General features: G+C 36.4%; 1 long non-coding RNA gene across 2 annotated transcripts in view; it reads left to right on the forward strand.

Annotated features, from left to right (window-relative positions):
- The first annotated feature begins 4,349 nt into the window (after nucleotides 1-4,349).
- The window catches only part of LOC106871953 (uncharacterized), a 19,614-nt gene continuing 9,610 nt past the window's right edge, over nucleotides 4,350-14,353 (forward strand). The window contains exons 1-2 of one of the 2 annotated variants that reach the window (XR_001409724.2): nucleotides 4,350-5,787; nucleotides 10,454-10,512. This is a non-coding gene — a long non-coding RNA (uncharacterized LOC106871953). Of the gene's footprint in view, nucleotides 5,788-10,185; nucleotides 10,513-14,353 lie in introns of those variants that run through there. The other variant, XR_001409723.2, reaches the window with a different exon arrangement.

A 14,353-nucleotide genomic window follows, 5' to 3' on the forward strand; every position in this document is an offset into this window, starting at 1 on the left:
TTTTTTTTTTTTTTTTTTTTTTTTTTTTGGACATATATTTTATTTAGTTTGTACCTAACCAATTGGTTTATACCGTGACCTTTTAGCAGTAGAAGTTTGCCGGCTATTATTATTGGTATCTGTCTGAATAGAAGGAAGAAATAGTTTGAGAGTTGTGGAATCTTAGTCTGCCTGGCTATCAGTCAGTCTGCCATTGTCTGCTGTATTTTGGCAGTTAAAGTTAATACAGTAAATGCCAGTCGTGCTCTGCCTGCATAAACACATACACACATCATGACTAATTACCATAGTATACAAGAATTTATTACAGACTCTACCGCCTTCAGTGCTTACTTACATATAAAATTATGGCACAAATCCAATATATATTAGAGATGTTAGTAATTTTTGTCTCGAGGTTGTTTTAAATTGAAGCCTGTGTGGAAGTGTGAGGATGTAGACAATAATGAAACATGTTTTGTGCTGTTCAGAAATAAGCATTTTGATTAGTTGGAAACCTGGCCTCCTAGTTGCACAGCCCACTTAATCAACTCCAGTTTATTTCAAATTTAGACAAGGGCTGAGCTTCTTGTGTTCTCTGTGAGACTTTATGTGACACTGAGAAAACCCATTTAGAATAATTGATCAGCGCATGCATGGTTGTGAGGTTAAGACGCTTGCTTCCCAACAACATAATTTTGAGTTCAGTCCTACTGTGTGGCATCGTGGGCAAATGTCTTCTATAACCCTTGGCTGACCAAAGCCTTGAGAGTAGATTTGGTAGACAGAAGCTGAAAGAAGGCCATCATATGTCTGTCACCGTCTCCTGACATAACATTGTGTGATAGTTGTGAGCAAAGTTCACTATCATCCAAGTGGTATCCTCCATTTCCAATATTCCATGAAAACATTTCTGGTCATGGGGGAAATACTACTTTACTTGGAAACAGATGAGAGTTGGTGAGAGAAAAGACATCCACTCTTAGAAAATCCATTTCAACAAATTCTGTCCAACCCATGCTAGCATAGAAAATAGACATTAAAATAAAGGTGTCTTGAACTTTTAAGCTTTTGATTTCCTCTTTGTTTAAGAGGACTAAATTATCTGGAATAGCAACCTCCTTGTTCTTCAGTTTTAGGATCATATGTATTCTGTTATTAAGGCTTCATATCTGAAACATTTGTATTATACTATTGTTGTTGTTGTTGGCACTCCGTCGCTTACGACGTCGAGGGTTCCAGTTGATCCGATCAATGGAACAGCCTGCTCGTGAAATTAACGTGCAAGTGGCTGAGCACTCCACAGACACGTGTACCCTTAACGCAGTTCTCGGGGATATTCAGCGTGACACAGTGTGACAAGGCTGACCCTTTGAATTACAGGCACAACAGAAACAGGAAGTAAGAGTGAGAGAAAGTTGAGGTGAAAGAGTACAGCAGGGTTCGCCACCATCCCTTGCCGGAGCCTCGTGGAGCTTTAGGTGTTTTTGCTCAATAAACACTCACAACGCCCAGTCTGGGAATCGAAACCGCGATCCTATGACCACGAGTCCGCTGCCCAAACCACTGGGCCATTGCTCCTATACTATACTATAATAGTATAGTATATTATACTATACTATTATGCTATACTGCAAAAAAAAAAAAAAATCCATTGCTTCTAGGCTGTTATATTGTAATAAATCTGTGCTGTTTTATTGGCCATTTATTAGAGCAGTGAGAATAGTCAAGATTGCAGACTGCTAAACTAAAAGGATTCAGTATTTAGTTTCATATTCCCTAAATATTGATTTTGTTGTTTTTTCTTTTATTGTTTTGTGATTGATAAAATATGAGGCAGCAACATTGAAGTTGTGATCCAGTTGACTGTATCCTTTTTCTATCAAATTTGGATTTGTGCTTGATAAGACAAAAAAATGAATATTGAAACCTTTTTATTGCTGAGCTAACTTTGTTGTTATATCAGTCAGTGTATCTTCCCTGGAGACATTAAACTTTAGATAACACATGCTATAAAAATCTCTTGTATTCAACTGTTGCAGAACATTGAGATTGATAACTTGTAATGGAAATAGAAAGCAAAGGGTGGTTAGCTAGTAGATAGATTATTCAGAGCAGGAGAGGTAGTGGCTATTAGTATACCATGGTATAGATAGCTGAGCTATTGGTTTATATAATGCAGGTTAATATTTAAAGTGAACAGATTGGGTATATCATCATCATCGTCGCTTAACGTCCGCTTTCCATGCTAGCATGGGCAGGACGATTTGACTGAGGACTGGTGAAGCAGGTGGCTACACCAGGCTCCAATCTGATCTGGCAGAGTTTCTACAGCTGGATGCCCTTCCTAACGCCAACCACCCCAAGAGTGTAGTGTGTGCTTTTACGTGCCACCGGCACGAAGGCCAGTCAGAAGGTGCTGGCAATGGCCATGCTCAAAATGGTGTATTTTACGTGCCACCTGCACAGGAGCCAGTTCGGCGGCACTGGCAACAATTTTGCTCGAATGTCTTTTCACGTGTCACTGGCACAAGTGCCAGGAAGGCAATGCTGGGCACAGGTGCCATCACGATTTTGCTTTCGCTTGCCCCAACAGGTCTTTGCAAGCCGAGTTTCACCCTTCATCATTACAGTAATAAAATATGCAAGAAAGAAAAAAAAAAACCCAAAGAATATATTTTATTATTATAATAGTAATAATGTTTAAGTAAATATTACTATGGGTTCAGGCTAGGAAGATGACACTGTCTGGATTAAAATTAGCACCTAATAGTGAGCAGGGACAAAATTAGATTACTCCCATGAGCTAATTTTGTCCCTGACTCTCATAGGCTTTAGGGTGGGGGTTTTTGAGACGTTTTTTTTCTTCTACCAAAAAAGAAAAAAAGTGTCATAAGCCATCAAAATTTTTTTTTTTCTTTGAAACTAGTTTCAATGGGAAGAATGATTTCTATAGTTTTAACTAATCTTTTCCTTTTCCAGTTGAAAGATTTATATTTTATTCAGGATATTGCCAAAAACTCGAATATTTCACTAAATTAAATTTCTGTTTCAGTGAAATAGAACTTTGGAAACTCTATAGTTTATTTTTGCGAACTGGTAGTACCACCCCTGACTAACCAATGAAACAAACAAGCAAAAACTGTAAAACATCTGTAGCTGTGTAATAACGAGCATCTCAGCCTCTCTCTCTTTGTATGACTAGTTTATTACCTGTAGCAGATTTGTTGTGATGTGCTAAACTATTTTTAATTCTGTTATTGTCAGATAGATTCACTATAATTTAGCTACTTAAAATAACACTTGACACTATCAAGCTCTGTGTGTGTGTGTATGCGATAGGGTGAGGTTGGTGTAAGTGTATAGAATAGAATTCTTCTTCAATGTAACCTTAATAGTTCCCACTGTCACATCATTTTATGTATATTTCAAGCTAGATTACTCAGCATATGTTAACTTTTGTATTTTAGGCTGTGATTAGAATTAGAGATTGGGTATCTAACATGTGCACTTGTTAGGAACTAGGTTTAGCTAATCTATATGAGAATGAATAAAAATAACTGATGCGAATAGGGTCTTGGCCTGATTGTTAATTTAGGAATATCTTCATTTTTCCCTGTTTCTATTTTGGCCCCTTTAGTATTTGTTTTTTCTTTTTTTTTTTTTACAGTTTATGGGAGAGGATTTTGGCCATTCTCAGCTTCTGCTTAACTGCTCTATTGTATTTCTAATCTATTTTATTGAGATCAAACAACTGTTATCTATGGGTATGTGGGGGAGCCTTTATGTGGTTACATGGTTTGCAAAAAATAGCAGCCAGATTTCCTTGAAACCATAAAAAAAGGAATAGCACATTGGATGATAGTCTCTGATATCTGTGTAAAAAGAAAGGACAGGCCAGTCATTACCAGATTTCCTTTGATCATAAATCTGATCATGACTGACTTGGAGGTGAACAAGAATTACAACTAGTCCCATGTCCAAGGACATTACTGCATCTTTGAGATGCAATTTCACTTCTTACAATAATCTCGATTATAAAAAAAAGTTGAAGTCTTATTAAAATGAGAAAAATCTAGTAGAATTTGGGGATACATTTAAGTTGATGACATCTGAATGCACAGAGGTTTATATTCTTAACATTAAGCATTCCCTTACTTGTCCTCAGCATTTTTTCATAAAACCTTACACATGACAAAGTTTTGAATTTTCAGGTTAAAATAATTGGAGTTGATTTGCTGAATTTTGACTAGTATTATGAAAGGAATTGTACAAAACGTTTTGCTTTTATCATGAAAAAGTCCTGAATTTCTAAACTGTATATATATATATATATATATATATATATATATAAAGAATATCTTTTTATTCAAATTTATTGTAGTGAAGTCATCTTTTTTATTAAAGATATTTGTATTTCCTTATTGGACCTTCATGTTTAGTTCACTTCAAGATCTTGTTGGACCCCCTCATCTGGATTATCAAGGTGATTTTTATTAGTTACAACATTAATCTCACAATCCTTTGCTGCCTACTACTACCACTGTGATGAGGCTGAAGTTGGGAAACACTAATTAACTTAAGAATATTATTGGTTCTAAAGTAAGCATAAAGACTAATAAATATAAAGCCTCTTCAATAAAAGGATTAGATTTGATCTTAACCACATCTTCAATGAGATACACACAACCGTATATAAAAAAAATAAATGCATTTTTAGACATAATTCTAATTCCTTAGATTTGTTGGTCCTCAACCAACTGGTTGGCTTAGCTTTCCCTAATATCTAGTATCAAGGCTTCATCCCAAATGTTTGAATGCCACTCAAATAAGTTAGACTGAATTGATAGATCATTCTTGCTTTCATTTTTCCCCCCTTTATTTTACAAGTATTTTGATTTGTTACCTCTGTACTTGGCTGATTACAACTGTGAGAATCTTACTCATCAGTAACTATGGTAATAAGAGTAAAAGTACAAGTTGTTTATAAGTATTTATTAATTACTAGAGTACCATTACAGTGTGGGTATGAATATGTTTGATAATTTAGTAAATTGATAAGCTTCATAAACATATATTTAGACTCGCTGTGAAATTAGGCCCCATGGTTTAAGCCACTAGGATTTTTGATGGCTTGGGATGAGGATTGAACTGAAATAGTTTCATTTTGTTTCGACATTTGCCTAGAGGTTAAAAGTGATGTAAGCTATGTTGAGAAGATTGTGAACACATTTACATAATAATACAAACCCACAGGGTCTCATTTCGTAACAGGTCTAAATATATGTTTATTAGACACATGGATATGTTTCCATGTACATATTATGTTTATAGGTAGCCAACTCTACATCTGTGAGACTGTTGTATGCAAAGACTGCATTAAAGAATTGGTCAGTAGTAAATAACTATGCATGGAGTGTCATGAGACAGGCTTTTTATATACATTTTGTTCGTGAAGAATTGACACATGGTTTATGGAATCGGCAGATTTCTTTTCCCTTAGACATTTTCACTGAGGCAGTGTAGGACAAAGTTATTTAGATATAAGGTGAACAAAATAAAATAAACCATACAAAGCAAAAAAAAAAACAAACAAAATATATATATATGTGGACTACAACATCGCCTGTTGTTTCTATAAGTCATATTTCTGAGTGAATTAAATAAATCTGAAAATAAGCGTCTCACACTTTGCACTGGTTTTAACATTCAGTTTAGTGTCGCTGGCACCACATAGGAGCAAATATCAAAAGCTGACGAGAAACTCCTCCGACCAGAACACTGTATATATTTGAAAGCATGCAGCAGGTGAGGATTCAGTGCTGAACTGTACTGTTTCATATTTTGGTACTTTTCATTAAAAAAAAAAAAAAAAAATTACTCTTTGATACTAAACTAGGAATGTAAGCCACTGGAAGTTCTATTTGTTTTTCAAGAGATAGCTTTAGTAGTAGTAGTCTTTGGTTAACTTTTTAACTAATATATGTGTGTGTGTTTAATGTTTTGCATCTAATTTTATATACTAGTGTGGGTGGGAACCCTTTTTGCACATTTGGATATTTACACAGCCTGACTGGCTAACAAGAGCTCACTACAGCTTCATGGTTGAGTGCATAGCAGATGGAACTTCGTTGAGCTGCAAAAGAAAATGTAGAAATCTCTCTTCCAACTGTGTACAAATACCTTCCCATCCACTCTAGTACAGAACAGCTGATTTAAAACGGTAAATAAATTTCTAATATAACACACACAACACACGTGCATGTGTGTGACTTTGAATATGATTTGCTGTATTAACTAATACAAATTTCTGCTTGTAGTGAATTATTTTCTTGAAGTGTGAAGTTGGTTGAGGCAAACACCATTACTGTTATGTTTTAGATTTGTTTAGACAAAAATGAAACTAGTGCAATGTGTATAATTTTATTAAAAGTATAGCCTTATGCAATAGTTAATTATATCATCAACTATCCATGGCTTCTTATTTATTTTATCAAAATATTCCATCAGTTTGATTAAAGGAGATGGTGCTGGGTCTCCGAGACTGAGACTGTTTCTCTTAAGTAGTTGCAAGTTGTCTGCCGGTGGTGGGTGGGGTTCTGACAGTGATAGAATTCAAGAGAGATGATGTCCTGGAGAAGGTAGACTTAGAAATAGATTAGTGCAGATCCTTAGAATGGGGTTAGGGTAGACACACTATGGGTGACACAGTGAAAGAAGAAAAGATGAACAAGCTGTCTAAGTGGAATTGGTACAAGATTTGCCATTTCAAAGGAATAGAGTTTCTGTGGTAGTGATAGTAAAGACAGTGGGGAGATAGCATGTTAGTGAGCCAGGGGTTAGTGTACTACTCTGACATGGTTAGTTCTTCTAGTTAATATGGCTTAATTCTCAATAACAAATTGATCGATTTGATCTAGTATTTTCCCTTTATATCCATTTAATCCAAATCTTAGTGGAAAGGTCAATTCTATTTGAGGTATATTAAAATATTATTAGTATGGTTTGTACTATTGCTTATTGATATTAGTTAAACTGGGAGTAAAGTTAACAAAAAAGATGGAATTTTAAATGAAACTAGTTGAACTGAATGCTTCTCTATCAGGTTCTAATGTAGTGCGAGCTCTGTGCAAGAACATGTAGACAGGCATATAGTTATATAGTTGTATATCTGTACATATATATTCACAAAGATTTGGTTGATATTCTGCTGTTGAAGAACAGTTAACCCTAGCATTCAGATTACTGTCAAATGTTATGCTTATTTATTCACATTGTTTTGCATTAACCTTGCATTATTTTGTAGCTTCAATATTTTGATTTGATTATTGTTTTTGAGTGGCATTGTAAAGTAGGTGTGAGAGGCTGGATCTAGCCAGTTTGAGCATAAAATGGACAGACTATTTGGCTGGACATAGCTGGTTTAAATACCAACATAACGTAAAATTTGTAGGTTCTTGAGTCTGAGCTATGATACAGAGGTGTGCGTATATGAGAATAGGGATTTACTTTCAGCTCTCTCTCTCACTCACACATCCTGTTAATCTGTTCAATCTGAACTACAAAAATTTAAATGGATAACTGTGGTCAGGAATTGTATCCTTTTATTAGAGTACAGTGTAGGTTAATCTACTTGTCTGACTTCCTAGCTGAAAAAAATTGTTGTTCATTCCACGTCATTGTTAGCCATAGAAAGGGCATACAGTTTAAAGGTACCAGATCTGATAAATTATGTGTAAATATTCATATTTTCAGTTCCATATAGCATGAGAAATCTAAGAATTGCGGATTATAACACACACACACACACTTGTTGAATTGAGTGGTTACATTTTCTTTCAGTTATTCTTCAAAGAGCTTTTATAGATGAACCATATTTTCTTTCTTTGGTACAGAGAACAGCGATAGTGTGGTGTATCATTTTTATGTTTTGTTACCAGGGGGCATAGCTAGGGTGGGACAAGCAGGGTACATGCCCTGGGTGCCACTTTGAGGGGGATGCAATTTTGGCCAAGATCATTTTCTAATTGAGCCATTAAAAATTTTGGTTTGTGGGTCAGGGTGTAATTTTGATGCTTGCTCTGGTGCCATTTACCCTATCTATGTTTGTTACCCTTTTTTCTCTCTTCTGAAAAGGCAGTTAAAGACCCATTTTGCTGGTCCATTCTAGAAGAAAATGAAATCCAAGTAATATCAATCAGTCCAATTTGTTGTTTCCATTTACAGATCAAGTTGCTGAGTATTGGACTGTGATTTGCTGTGATATTTTAGTTTTAATATTATTGGTCTTTGTTATTGTGATATTGTTTGATGAACATGAATAAACATAAATGTTGATTTGTATTTGTTATACGATGTCAGAAGTGACAAGGTATTTGATAATGGAATTGTTGAAAGTTTTTTTTTTTATGTTGGTAGTATTAGCTGTGTGGTAATATGATAACTGGATATTTTGTTTCTGTTAGGTAATATGTTGTGAGGTTATAAATCATTTAAAATCATGTTGTGATGGCTAGTGTAATGTAAAAGTTTCTTTTTATAATGTTCATTGTAAGCAGGTGGTGTCTGTTGTGAATTGGATATGTTTTAATGTATCTTCAGTAAAATATAAACGCTATACATGCACAAGATTTCAGCAAGTTGTACATTAGTTAACATAACTGCTTGTTGATCTTCCTGTATTTATTTCCTTAAATCAAATTTCATGCTGTAAAATAATTCAAAGCTTTAATTCTGGAAACTTATCCAATTTTTCTACAGGTCTGTGCCTAGCCATATTTCAGGATGTAGAGGGTAGGAACAAGGCTTGTGTTTCCCTGTTCTTGCTTGATTCTGCTTTGTCTAATTGTGTCGTTGTTTATGTCATTTGGTAGGTCTTCATTTGCTGTCCATTTGCTAGTGTCCCCGGCTTCTCAGCCAGATAAACAATGCATTGAAAGTCTTCAGAGAATGCTATTTGATGCTGTCAATAAGTACCCTGAATTACTGAACTGTACAGCACGCCTTGTCTCTGCCAGCCATCCTCGAGCTAACAACAACAGCTGCTGGCCAAATGGATGCAATGAAACAAACAGAAACACAACAAGACCGGTCGCTTGAACTACTCTGTGAATTAGAAAAGGTTTTTCATATTGACAGGTAGGCCCGACATGCACCTCCTCCGCTCTGATGACACGCCTTCCAATCGACACACCTTAAGCTTTAAAATTCAGCCAACACTACCATATTCTGTAGTATGTCTACCGTTCTGCAAATCAACAAAGATGTGTCCTGAAATAATGCTCTGATCTTCCAAGAATTGAGACCTGGTCGTCGTGTTTGTTAACTATCATTGCTGTATTGCTGACCATTTATTATGATTAATCTTTTCATCTAAACACAAACAACAGCTGAAAAGTTAATTTGTCATCTCCGAGCAATTAACCAACTCAGTTGTTGTTTTGCCTGTCCAAATTGCTTCACCAGAAGTCTATATGGAAACTAATGCAGACATGATACTGAAATCTGATGTTATACATTGGCTTAGCAGTCTGTTAAAAGCATTAGCAAAAGTTGTTCATGTTGGCTGTAATGGCTGAGACACAGGCAAGAAAATGAGTATCATGTCCCAAATTTGATTTGTTTCCAAACGTAGTTCCTTCCACCCTGCCTTGTCTGCATTTCTGACCCTTCAGTCTTCCCCCTTCATTGCAGAAGTCATAGTAAATGTTGTTATGTTGTATTTCATTCTGTTGCTTTCTTTGTCATGCAAGCATTTGTTGTTCAATGGTCTCAGTGGCAGTTTACATCATTTCAGGTCTCCTAGAATTGCTGACACTTTTTTCTTTATTATTTACATACTCTCAACTAGTTTTACTTTTATAATTGTTTTATTTTTTAAAAATTTCATGCACATACACGCACACACACACTCTCCCATTTAAACATACTTCTATATTTTGATTTTTTAGTGTGCATATACAATGTTTTATATAGAGAATTGAGGTATTTTCTTAATATTTACTATGGGGACAAAGTATGTAAGCTGTTATTTTTGTTGTCTTAAAACATTTCTTGTGTTTTAATCTGAATTTTCTATCTTAGCTTTTTTTTTTTTTTTCCATTCATTGTCACACTTGTTCATGTTATTTATTGCTGCTCCTGTTGTCGATCTGTTTTGAGTTCGAATGCATACCCTGGCAACAACTGTTTCTTTCTTTTTTTTTTTTTTTCATTCATTGTCACACTTGTTCATGTTATTTATTGCTGCTCCTGTTGTCGATCTGTTTTGAGTTCGAATGCATACCCTGGCAACAACTGTTTCTTTCTTTTTTTTTTTTTTTAAATTTCTACCTCCTAATTGTATTCCCCCCCACACACCAATGTTTCCATTGGCTCTTTTCACATTTGCTTATCCTTCTTACCATTGTCACTTGTGCAACAACAACGGTGGTGCATGTGTGTTTGTTATGTGTTTTGTTGTTGCTCCCTACAGGCAGCAGCTTCTCAGTGCCACCACATATTCTGATAGAAGGCAATGGAAAGGCAGTATTGGTGAGGAATATTGCATCATTTATATGTATTTTCTTCTTCTACTGGCTCCGACACACATCTTTCTCTTGCTTGAAACATTTATCACATCTTCTGTTCATTTACACCTCTCAATTTCTTCTTTTGTTTCCACAGTAACTTTTTCTTTTGTCCCTTATTGCTATAAGCTTCCAGATTCTTCCTTCGTGTTTGTGATTATGTGGCTTTATTTCATCCTGATTTCAGCACCTTTGTTATCACTCAGTCTTTCCTCCTCCTACTATTATTGCAACCACATGTATGACACATTGTTCTTTACACCAATGTCAACCAAGACACTAGTCAAATACTATCTAGTTTCATCAAAACAGCACAGTGACCAAATGATATGTTGGCCTGAAATATAGTTGTGGCTTATTCATTGTTTGTGGAGGCGCAATGGCCCAGTGGTTAGGGCAGCGGACTCGCTGTCATAGGATCGCGGCTTCGATTCCCAGACCGGGCGTTGTGAGTGTTTATTGAGCGAAAATACCTAAAGCTCCACGAGGCTCCGGCAGGGGGTGGTGGCGAACCCTGCTGTACTCTTCCACCACAACTTTCTCTCACTCTTACTTCCTGTTTCTGTTGTACCTGTAATTCAAAGGGTCAGCCTAGTCGCACTGTATTACGCTGAATAGCCCCGAGAACTATGTTAAGGGTACACATGTCTGTGGAATGCTCAGCCACTTGCACATTAATTTCACGAGCAGGCTGTTCTGTTGATCGGAACAACTGGAACCCTCGACGTCGTAAGCGACGGAGTGCCAACAACAACAACAACATTCATTGTTTATCTGTTAGGATCCTATTATGAGTAATTGAATTTTTTTAATGCTCTCTACTGTTCAGAAGACACTTTTATCTTTGATGGGTAAAAGGTTTAACCAGCATACATAACTTATTATATTGGGTGTATGTATGCTAGTTTGAATCAGTTAGTAATTTGGTCATTTGAATACTTCTGTGCTATAGGTCTTCTTAAGACTAACCGACATGCACTAGCTGACTGGGTCTGTCTAAATTCTTATCTTTCCATGAATAGTGGTCTGGCTGACTATACTACTATACTACCCTACTCATTCCAACGATATTACTGTTACTAGGGGTTGGTTGGTTAACACACCTGTCTTCTCAGTCTGAACAGAAATGAAAGTTTAAACAAAACTCATCTTAATTCTTCATCTTATAGCTGATTATTTGTGAGAGAGAACACCCTACCTCAATAACTTATAGTAGTATTTAAATTTGCAGAGAAATGTATTTTCAATCTCTTCATTCTGTTATATAGAAATGTGGAAATTACATAATTAAAACAGCAAAGAACTTTAAAAGTTAAGATTCTGCCAGTTCTTTGAAGCTATTGTTCAGACAACATCTCTGATATGTAAGGTGAACAAATTATCTCTTTACTGTTTTCAATTCATTCCATTCATCTTTCCTGAAAAAGATGAATTTGATGTTCACAGTTGATATGAAATGTTGGTGTATCACTTAGGACATATTTAAAAAAAACATTGAAGACAAAAGTCTGTGACGTTTCATTGAAAGCAGGACACAATTAGCTAACAAAAGCCCTATTGTGTGAGGAAACAATATCCATTGAATAATACATGTAAATATTGATTATTGATGAAGAAGTTTACCTTGAATACATTTAATGGTCGCTTAATGTTGAATGGATTGAGTTATTTCTCTCGAAACAAAAACATTTGTTTTTAGTTATTAGATACACTGTCACATGTGGAGGTGCAATGGCCCACTGGTTAGGGCAGTGGACTCGTGGTCATAGGATCGCGGTTTCGATTCCCAGACCGGGCGTTGTAAGTGTTTATTGAGCGAAAACACCTAAAGCTCCATGAGGCTCTGGCAGGGGATGGTGGCGAACCCTGCTGTACTCTTTCACCTCAACTTTCTCTCACTCTTACTTCCTGTTTCTGTTGTGCCTGTAATTCAAAGGGTCAGCCTTGTCACACTGTGTCATGCTGAATATCCCTGAGAACTGCGTTAAGGGGTACATGTGTCTGTGGAGTGCTCAGCCACTTGCACGTTAATCTCACTAGCTGGCTGTTCCGTTGATCAGATCAACTGGAACCCTCTACGTCGTAAGCGACGGAGTGCCAACACTGTCACATATTAGATAACAGCTTAGAACATGACAAACTGAACAGCTCAAGTAACTAGCCACATCCTGAAGGATGTTTGGTAGACTTACCCCCTTAACGGAACGTCTTTTGGTTTTTTAATTATTGTATCTGTTCTCAGCACCACTCTTGTCTGTACCTCTCTGAGTTATAGATTCCTCATTTCTGTAGCAAATTTCACTTTTAACACGAAACCACACTAGTGGTCTACTCAAAGTTTTGTGTGTGCCACATCAACTTTATGCTACCTTTTCTTTTGTTGTGTTGTGCATGTTATGGAGGAGCCAGTTAGCATAAATACTTGTACACTTGCTGCATGGAAGAAATAATAGATAATGAAATGATAATGATAACTGGTATGGGTAAACAGTCTGGAGCATGATGAAAAAGAAATGCTGGGACTAAGGAACATGGCTTGTTTTGTTTTATTATATGATAATATACTACTGCATTGTTTTGTTTTTTAATTCTAATTTACTAACCTTGTGTGAGTGTTGCAGATGGCCAAATTGATTGATATAAGGGATAAATGATGACCAGCAGTTCATCTCTTGTCTCTACCATTGTGTTTTGATTGTTGACTAAGACATTTAACGTAGAACCGCAATGGCTCATTGGTTAGGGCAGCGGACTCAGTCATAGGATCGCGGTTTCGATTCCCAGACCAGGCGTTGTGAGTGTTTATTGAGTGAAAGCACCTAAAGCTCCACGAGGCTCCGGCAGGGAATGGTGGCGAACCCTGCTGTATTCTTCCACCAAAACTTTCTCTCACTCTTACTTCCTGTTTCTGTTGTGCCTGTAATTCAAAGGGTCAGCCTTGTCACACTGTGTCACGCTGAATATCCCCGAGAACTACGTTAAGGGTACACACGTCTGTGGAGTGCTCAGCCACTTGCACGTTAATTTCACGAGCAGGCTGTTCTGTTGATCGGATCAACTGGAACCTTCGACATTGTAACCGACGGAGTGCCAACAACAACAAGACATTTAACTCTCATTAGCTTCTTTTGCCCTAACTATAAATAGGAACAAACAAGCAGCCACTGAGTAGCTGGTTTGAACGGCTGAAAGTACTGGGTTCAAATTCTTCTTTGGGCCTGGGTTAGGCAATGGTAGACATTTCCTATGTATGTGTGTATCCCCTACCCACTGATTACTACTTGAAATGTAGGCACTTCAGTGGTGCCCTAATGGCAAATGAGAAAGAGAATTAAGTTACTAACTACTACTACTACTACATTGCTGCTGCTATTGTTACTACTACTACTACTACTACTACTACTACTACTACTACTACTACTACTACTTAAATAAATATAACCATTTTAAACAATGATAGTTAGGTTAGTTAATTGTATGGGTTTTTGATGAATTAATTGATAATTTACTGCATGTTGTTGTTACCTGTGTATGTTATTGTCAGCTGAAGGCCACCTTGACTCCAAATTACTATTAATAGGTCTGCTTGGTCTGCTAACTTAAGTAACCAAGACAAGCTCACATGATTAAGAATTTCATTTGGCAACCACACAGTTTTGGATTTAATCTCTTTTCATGGTACCAGGTTACCTTGGGCAGGTGCTTTCTGCTATAAACCTCAGGTCGACCAGAAGCTTGTGAATGAAATTTGGTAGAGGGTAACTGGAGTGGAAGCTTGTTCATTTTTTTTTTTTTTTTGCAATTTT

Source organism: Octopus bimaculoides, chromosome 8 (genome assembly GCF_001194135.2).
Source record: "Octopus bimaculoides isolate UCB-OBI-ISO-001 chromosome 8, ASM119413v2, whole genome shotgun sequence".
NCBI lineage: Eukaryota > Metazoa > Mollusca > Cephalopoda > Octopoda > Octopodidae > Octopus > Octopus bimaculoides.